The following is an 8,413-nucleotide window of genomic DNA, read 5'->3' as shown; positions in this document are numbered from 1 at the left end:
ATTTCTACTGTTCAGGCTTTCGCTGGCTACATTGCATCGACCCCTTCAACCTGCATACCACACGGAAGCGCGCTTTCAAAGGGAGAGGATGGAGGTGCGGACATCCGCGAGGGCCCGAAGGTCACACGGAAGAGTGACCTGTGGCCAGATATTCAGTCTCCTCCCCTGTTGTCTCGTTGTTCGGCTTTTAATCCGTCCCCGCAGCGCCTCCTGCCGGTCGTGAGGGCGCGGCCGCGGGCTGCGCGGGCGAGGGCCGACACCCGGGGCCCGGCCTGGCCGCGCCACGCCGCCGTCCTCACCTCCTCCGGGAAGGAGGCGGAAGGCGGGAAAACGCTCCCGACCGAACCAGGGCCCCGCGGTCCGCCTTCTGGAGAGTGAGCGGGGTCCCTAGCCTGCCGTCCGCGCCCCGGTTACCCCAGAACTCCGCTCCGCCTCGGGCGCGCGTCCAGGACCGAGGGGCTCCGCGTGGCCTCCCCGCGTCCGCCGTCGCCAGGCTCCAGGCGGCCTCCGCCTCGCCGCGCCGCACCACTCCCGCCCAGGGCGCCCCGCAGGCGGCCGCGAGTGCTGGGCGCGTGGCCCCGCCGAGCTCCCGCCCGGGCCCGCGGGGGAGCGAGGCGCCTGCGCGCACCGCCGCCGCGGGCCGTCCACCGTCCTCACCGTCTCGGCCCCCACGACCGCTCCGCGGGGCCGCTGCTGTCTGAGCTCACCCACCCCGCCGTCCAACAAACCAAATGAACCGGGACGCGGGGAGGCCGCTCCCGGGGGCTTCCGACGAGATCCGGGGTCCGCGTCTTCCCTTTCCTTCGGAGTAGGGGCCCGGGAGCGGGGCCGACACCACGGCGCCGTGGGGGGCCTCGGGCGCGGCGTTCCGGGTTAGTGAGGCTGGGAGGCCGCAGAGGAAGGCCGACGGCAAAAGGGCCGACGGCCGGGGCTGGAACGCGCGCAGTGGGCGCCCCGACGCGCCGCGCGGTCTCCAGGGCAGCCCGGGTTTTCTAACGGAAGCCAGCAGCAAGGACGGGAGGCCCCGCTTCCCATCCCTCTGCCTGCCCGCCGTGCCCTAAGCCCCCTTCACCTCCGCCGGGCTCTCCGCTTTCCGCCCCTTTTCATTTCCCCCAAATGTACCACCTCCCCCCAGAACTCGCACCTCCTCCCCTCGCCTCCTCGGCTCACCCAGCTCCGCCCTGGGCCCGCTGCTGCTTTCCTTCGGTCTATGAGCTCTGGCTACCTCGTAGCCTAAACTTCTTAGTTTGCATGGAAGTAAGTGGTCCCCGATGGAAGGTAATTGCACCTTTTCCCCTTAAACCTACAGTACACACTAGTTTCTAGTACAGCAGCGGCGCGGCACATGCGATCAACTCGCAAAAACATCTCCACGCGAAGTTCCGCATCGCGGGTCAAATCCAAGGCCCGAGTCCAATCGCTGGTTGTAAAGACGACCAGCTGGTCACCTGGAAGGTCAGTGCGAGGGGCTGGGCCTCTTGCCAGCACGCCTGTTTGCGTCTGGAGACCGGGGTCGGGCTGTTAGCATCTGGGGACAGGGGCAGGTCTTGGAAAATGTCCCCCAGGGGCCTGAGTTGCCAGCCACCTGTCGCTCCCAACGCCGTGGCTCCAACGCTGTGAGCTGGCACCCGAACGTCAGCGCCAGCCCAGCTCTCCGCAGAGGACTTCTAGCAGCTTCTGGAAGCTGCCTGGTGCCAGGCACAGAAGGGCCCGCTTCCAGGTTGTGCTTCCGCCTGCTGCTCCCACAGGCTCGGCCTTGGCTTTCCCTCTAGGCGACAATTCGTTGTTTGGAAAAAGGCCTGAGAGAAACAGTGGCTATCCAGCGGGAGCCTGGGGTCCCTTGGCAACTTGTATTTACACTTCCCAAGTTCAGAATATTGAGAGCCAAGTCTGAGCGCTGAGTGTTGACCACGTGGCCTCCTTTTGCTCTTATCAGGTGTTAATCTTGTAAAATTTTTTAGATCATATAATATACATTATTTTACGAACTTGCATAGGCAATGTATTAGATGTGGCACAAGTAGATTCTCCAAGGAAAAACAGATTGCAAGTAGTGGAACTTGAAGGGAAACTTAGGAACTGTATAGGACTGTGGCTCTCCTTTGATAAAGCTGAAAGGTAAAGCAGGAGCCTCCTCTCCCTCTTCATTCCACCGTCTACTAAATAATAACAAGTAGTTAACTACTTAGGTCTTTCCAACTCAGAATTTCCTGGGTAAGGAGACTTCATTAACTTTTAAAGTCATTTGCTTTTCTTCTTTTGATCCCCTTTAAGTCTATTACATTCAGAAGGAGATGAGAAATAGCTTCAATAGAAAAAACAACAACAACAAACAACATTCAGGGAAGTCCAGAAGAGATTGCTCTTTTAAGACAATAATTGTAACAGAAATGTATCCAGTTTCCTCAATGAAAGGGAAACCTAACAGCCCTTTAGACCTCAGCGGGTGGTTCGAATTTATCCAGGAACTCTGAAACTCCAGTTTGTACAGGATACAATGTGTTTTCACCTCTTATTTACCCAATCACACCATCTTATCTCCCTAGCTGCTAAATGGAAAACGCTGGTGTTAAATGATTGCTATACATGAGGTGTCTGAAAGTAGTGTCAACGCTCTAAGGGTAGAGTCATAGAATCGGCAGTAAGTAAAGCCAAGAAAGGAATAGGGAACAAAGAAGTAAGGTTTAAGCAATCTCCAACAATAGTGCCACCATAACTCAAAGCTCTGTCTTTCCTTTAACTTCTTAGGTTTACACACAGGATGTAACCAGAGGCAGTACTATTCAAGAGTATTCTTGAATTCACTCTTTTATTAACCAGCCATCCTCGTCTGTTATGAGCTAGTATGCATGTTAGGTAAGGGCTGGGGATACTATGTAGTCTTCTGTGTCCAGTTTACAACTAGGAAATAAATACTATGAAAAATCTGTTACAGAGCAATACACTGGTGTCCTGGGAAGGTTAAGGAGAAATTCCAGGGTGAGGATCAAGGAAAATCTCTCCCAAGGAAAAGCTTTGAGCTAAGCTAAGCCTTTCAGAAAGTTGAATGATGAGGTGAAAGATGGGTGGGTATCCTGGGACATTTGAAATGGTCCAAGGACAAATATAGCTTCCTCTGGAAACATTCAAGTGATCCTTTAAAGCAGAAACAAATGAAAAAATTAAAGTAGTAGGAAATACAGCTAAAGTAGCTGAAAGGGACTGTATCTACACGTGCCTTATGTTCTGAATTTGAAGTTTATCCTGAAAGCTGTGGAAAGCTCTTGAAGGATTTTGAAGTAGGAAATACATGATATGGCTTGCTTTTTTTTTTCTTTTTCTTTTTTGGCAAGGTCTTGTTGACAGAAGTATTGAGGACAGATAGAAAGGTTGAGTTGATTGCGGGAAAACCAGTTAGAAGACTATTGCAATCATACCTGATAGAAGTGATGAGAGTCTAAATTCAGGCGGAGATGGTAGCTGTGGAAAAGAAACAGAGCACAGAGAGAGAGGGAGGGAGGGAGGGAGGGACTGATCCAAGAGATAATAAAAAGAGAGACTTGAAAGAACTTGATGACTAATTGAGTGTGTGAAGTGAGTGAGAAGTGGAGAAAGATTCCCAGACTCAGGTATCTGGACACTCAGTGAAGCCACTTGTTGAGAGAGAACTTGGGATTGGGACAGGATGATGTACTTCATTTGAGACATGTGGTTTGGTTGGGCTGAAGGTTCAGTGGCCAAAACCCTGGATTTCGATGAAGTCACTCGAGAAAAGGTTTAAGGAACAAATTTAGGAAACACCCATTTCACAAGCCATCACAGGAAGAAGCGTGTTTGAGGGACACTAAGAAGGAATGCCCAGACAGGCAGAAGGAAAACACAAGAACAAGTATCATTTGGGGGATACCTATTATCCTCCAGTCCGTGGTCCAGCTCCCCACGCGACATGTTCTACCAGTGAGCCACAGCCCCACCTCACCCCCAGGTTGTTTATATACTTAATTCATAGAATCATTCCCTACACTTAACGTTTAGCAACTCTAGATGGTAGATGTTTTCAAATAGAAAAACTAAAGTTCTGAAAAGTTAAGTAACAACTTACAGTATCTTCAGGCTGTGGATGAAGATGAAACCTAGTTCAAACTCCACCTCCTAATACTATGTGAGGTATCAGAAATACTTGATTTCTCTGAGTCTGTTTCCTCATCTGAGAAATTAATTAGTGGGATCTACCTCTGAGGGTTATTGTGAAGAGGAGATGAGATAGCATCAAAGAACATAATTATTAGTCATTATCCACATATGTTGTTTGTTTGTTTTGTGTGGGTCCTGGGCTTGAACTCAGGGCCTAGTCACTGTTATGTCCCTGAGCTTTTTCACTCAAGGCTAGCACTCCACCACTTTGATTCACAATGGCACTTCCATTTTTCTAAGGGTTAATTGCAGAGTCTCGCAGACTTTTCCTGCCTGGGCTGGCTTCAAACTATGGTCCTCAAATCTCAGCTTCCTGAGTAGCTAGGATTACAGGCATGAGCCAACAGTGCCTGGTTAGATTACAGGGGTTTGCTGTTATACTCAGTCCCAGATGAAACATATGAACTCTTCCTAATCTTTTCTGACCCTTAGGTGTTCTACTCAGAAGCTAACAATAATCCAAGTAAAACTATGAGACAGTATAACAAAAACAACCTACCAGACTGAAGAGAAAGATCTTTATGTCAGTATAATTGAGGAGAAAAACCACAGTATATTATCAAAATTAAAAGGCCTAAGCAGATATGGAAATTAATAAATTATTGGTTATTACACACTTGTTTGTTTTTAGTCCTCTAATGTATAAGGTATTTTAAAATACAGAGGATGGGAAGGGGAAACAAAGGAGGAGGCAACAATGCTTGATAAGAAATGTACTCATTACCTTGCTCATGTAATTGTAACCCCTCTATACGTATTTTCACAATAAAAATAAAAATAAAATAAAATACAGAGAATTTTGATCATGACTTTAGTACAATTCATAATACTGGTTCTTTAATTGTTTTCTTTGTACATGTTTCAAAGAATGTAGAGACATTTTCTATCCATGGGCTTCAGTCCATTTGCCTCCAAGGTGAGGATTCTATTCAGGTTTTTCCGGTGAACTGGTTAAGCAAGTGATTCCAATTCATTTCATTGATCCACAGCACCTGTTTTTCATAGGCACTTATTCTCTTCAGGTTAAGAATTTTAGTAGCATCTGTCAGATGGCAGTGGGTCTCCTCTCAAAGGTAAAGAAGAGTTATAGTCTGCCAGTATGGGGAAATCATGGTTTATAACTTGTGAATCAGATTTTTTTTTCCCTACCAGACTTCACAGAGACATTGTTAAGGTACATTGTAAGGTTTTCCATGTATGTGATGACAAAACCCTTCTCCTTGAAGTGTCGCAGGAGACTCGCACAATGGAAGATGCTTTAAGGAAAACTGATTTAACCTTACAATCTATTCTATACTTCCACTGGAGAAAATCCTGTGCATGCTCTCACAATTGATGAACCAACAATCATCTCTTTCAGTGAGTGCTCCTTAACACTGCCTTCCTCCCTCATTGTCTGGAAATTTCTATGTACTTCCATGGAAGCCTACACTAACTGGATCACACCATATTTATTTCTTTATTCACATGTTTCTTTTGGCATTTTTTTTTACCTCCCAAACATATTAGTTTATTGCTCAGCACATAGAAGTATTTAAATATCAACTGAATGGCTATCAAATAAATGAGAAATATTGGGGGGAAATATGAATTCAATCAGAGGAATGTCCCAGTTACCAATATACCCTAGAGTTTCTTAGAGGAACTCTAAGTGTGTAGAAAGATAAAAATACACCCCCCCCCCCACACACACACATTGACACACCCATCAGGCAAACACTTATTCCATGTTCTTTTTTTCCAGGAAGCCTTAATCATTGCCAAGAGCTCCTGTGAGTAGAAACATAGCCGTATAATTCTATTGGATTGTTTCCATAAGGTTTGAGCTCAAGGGAGAAAACATGACTCGGTAGTAGGAATCCTTAATTACATCTTAAAAATATGATCAAAAGCAACATTTAAGAAAAGTGTTTCCAGGGAAGAGCTGAGGATGACACTCCATTTGTAATGATTCACTTGCTTAGACCTCAGAGCATGTGATCAAAGCCCATACACATTATCTCAGGCTGGATACCCAGGTGACTCATTTTTTTCTTACCTTTTTTAAAGTTATTATTTTGATGAATAAATAGACAAGGATGTGCCTACCGGGCCAACCAGGTGTAGTCCCTAAGAATCTTGCTCCATGATTTGTAATTGTTCCTTTTCTTTCCCTTTCCTTTCTTTTTTAAATAAAGAAGCAGTGGCCTTCATTAACTTGGGGTGCTATCATCTCATCCAGGTCCCTTTGACTCACAATGGGAACCTAGCATGTTAGAACTTGCAAGAGGAGGACAATGAAACATCATGAAAGGTGGAGGAGTTTGTGATCAGATTAGTTATGAGGAAAATCAGGGTGATACGAGTTCTCTTGACAACCTATGTGCTCACCACTAGGATCATTCAGTTAATCTAGGCCAGAGAATTAGAAGACTCAGGCCAGCAAAACTTCAACTCAAACCAGTTAATCCTTCTTCCTACCACATCCCCAAAGGAGGAAATAAAACCATGAGCTTCTAATTCCTTCTCTCTCCTCCCATAAGGTGTGCTAATATTGATTTGTTGATAATTGTTGGCAGCTCTCCCAGGAAGAGTAAAATTATGCTTAATTCACATGAAAGAGAGGAAAACTTCCTAGTCCTGAATATAAAGGAAGGGAAAGAGGAATGTTTTTCTGAGAACCTAATGGTATAGTGATACCATTTCCTAATTCTCAACGTTTTTCAAAGTTCAACCCAAATATCTGTTTATAGAAAAAAAATCCTCTCTCCCTTCTTCCAGAAGAGCTTATAAAAAAGACAGACAGGATTGGGACCAATCATCAGAAAGTGTATCAAGTTGGAATGAGTATTGGAAAAGTACTTCAAATCTTCAGAATTCTGAGAGCTTCTTAGAGCTTCACAAACTAGCAGGGGCTCCTCTGGTTAGCAATACCATTTGAGAGACAGACAAGACATTTCTGAAGTTCCTTCTGATTCAGAAATAATGCTGTTATTAAGGTTTAATAAAGATCACAACTTTCATAATACACTAGCTATCTGGACTAGCAAGCCAGTAAACCATCAGCTATGTAACTCTTCTTTGGTAAGTAATGTTTCTTTATTTTCTTGTACTGAAGACCTGAGAGAGAGGTAGAGTTGGGGGGGGGAAGCAAACACAAAAAAAACTTCTGAGCAATGAAACTTATTGGTTGAGACAAGTTCTTGCTATGAAGTCCAGTCTGACCCCAACTGGGATTATAAGAATGAGTTACCACAGCTAGCTGCTGAAAAGACTTGAACTTAAAATATTTTCACAGAAAACTGGTCTCTGTTTCATATTGGAATCAATGTTCCTTAGAACCAAAATTGAGAGATGCCACTTACAAGCGGAATCATCACATTACTTCACAAAACCAATCTGTCAAATAACAGTTCCTTCTGAGAAGGAACTAAAATTTGACTCAATCTATATTTATTTTTCTGGTATTGGAGTTTGGCCCTCTGCTTACTTGGTTTGCTTACTTAGCTGGTGCTCTACAACCTAAACCATACCTCCAGCCTAGCTTTTTGCCTAGCAGACTTTTCTGCTCAGGCTGACTTCTAACTAAGAACCTCTAAATCTCAGCCTCCTGAATAACTAGGATTATAGACATGAGCCAATGGCACCGGGCTTGAAAACTGAATTTTTAATCTGATGCTTCTCAACTATGTTTTTTTAGATAGTAGCATATACCACTTATAATATCAAAGAATGGGACTTTTTAAACCTTAAATTGGCTCATATTTTAGGCATAAGAAATTATTTTAGGAATTAAACTGTATATTGCTATATGTGTATGTATATCTACATATCTATATATGCATAGAGAGTATACATACAAAGGTACTTGACTCCATCAATTCAACTTTATTTTTTTATCGTGTGTGTGTGTGTGTGTGTGTGTGTGTGTGTGTGTGTTCTTGTTTTGATTTGTTTTTTAGTGCCAGTCCTGAGGCTTAAACTCATGGCCTGCTTGGGCACTGTCCCTGCTGTCCCTGGGCTATTGTGCTCAAGGCTAGAGTTCTACCACTTGAGGCACAGCTCTGTTTCCAGCTTTTATATATATATATATATATATATATATATATATATATATATATATATATATATATAACATATATATGTTATATAAGTTGTATAATATATATAGCTAATTGGAGATAAAAGTCTCACAGACTTTCTTCAGGCTGGCTTTGAAGAGCAATCCTCAGATTTCAGCTGCCTGAGCAGCTAGGATTAC

At 44.7% G+C, this 8,413-nt stretch overlaps 1 long non-coding RNA gene across 1 annotated transcript; it reads left to right on the top strand.

The window, feature by feature from the left end:
• Positions 1-617: 617 nt before the first annotated feature.
• LOC138806302 (uncharacterized) lies at positions 618-4,756 on the top strand. The gene is made up of 3 exons (XR_011365773.1): positions 618-872; positions 1,310-1,455; positions 4,606-4,756. It is a non-coding gene; the product is annotated as an uncharacterized lncRNA (long non-coding RNA).
• Positions 4,757-8,413: the final 3,657 nt, after the last annotated feature.

Source organism: Dipodomys merriami, unplaced genomic scaffold (assembly GCF_024711535.1).
Source record: "Dipodomys merriami isolate MVZ:Mamm:240054 unplaced genomic scaffold, mDipMer1.0.p SCAF_4, whole genome shotgun sequence".
In the NCBI taxonomy this organism is placed as follows: domain Eukaryota; kingdom Metazoa; phylum Chordata; class Mammalia; order Rodentia; family Heteromyidae; genus Dipodomys; species Dipodomys merriami.
The sequence above is the reverse complement of the archived record's forward strand: the minus strand, read 5'-3'. Positions and strand labels throughout refer to the sequence as shown.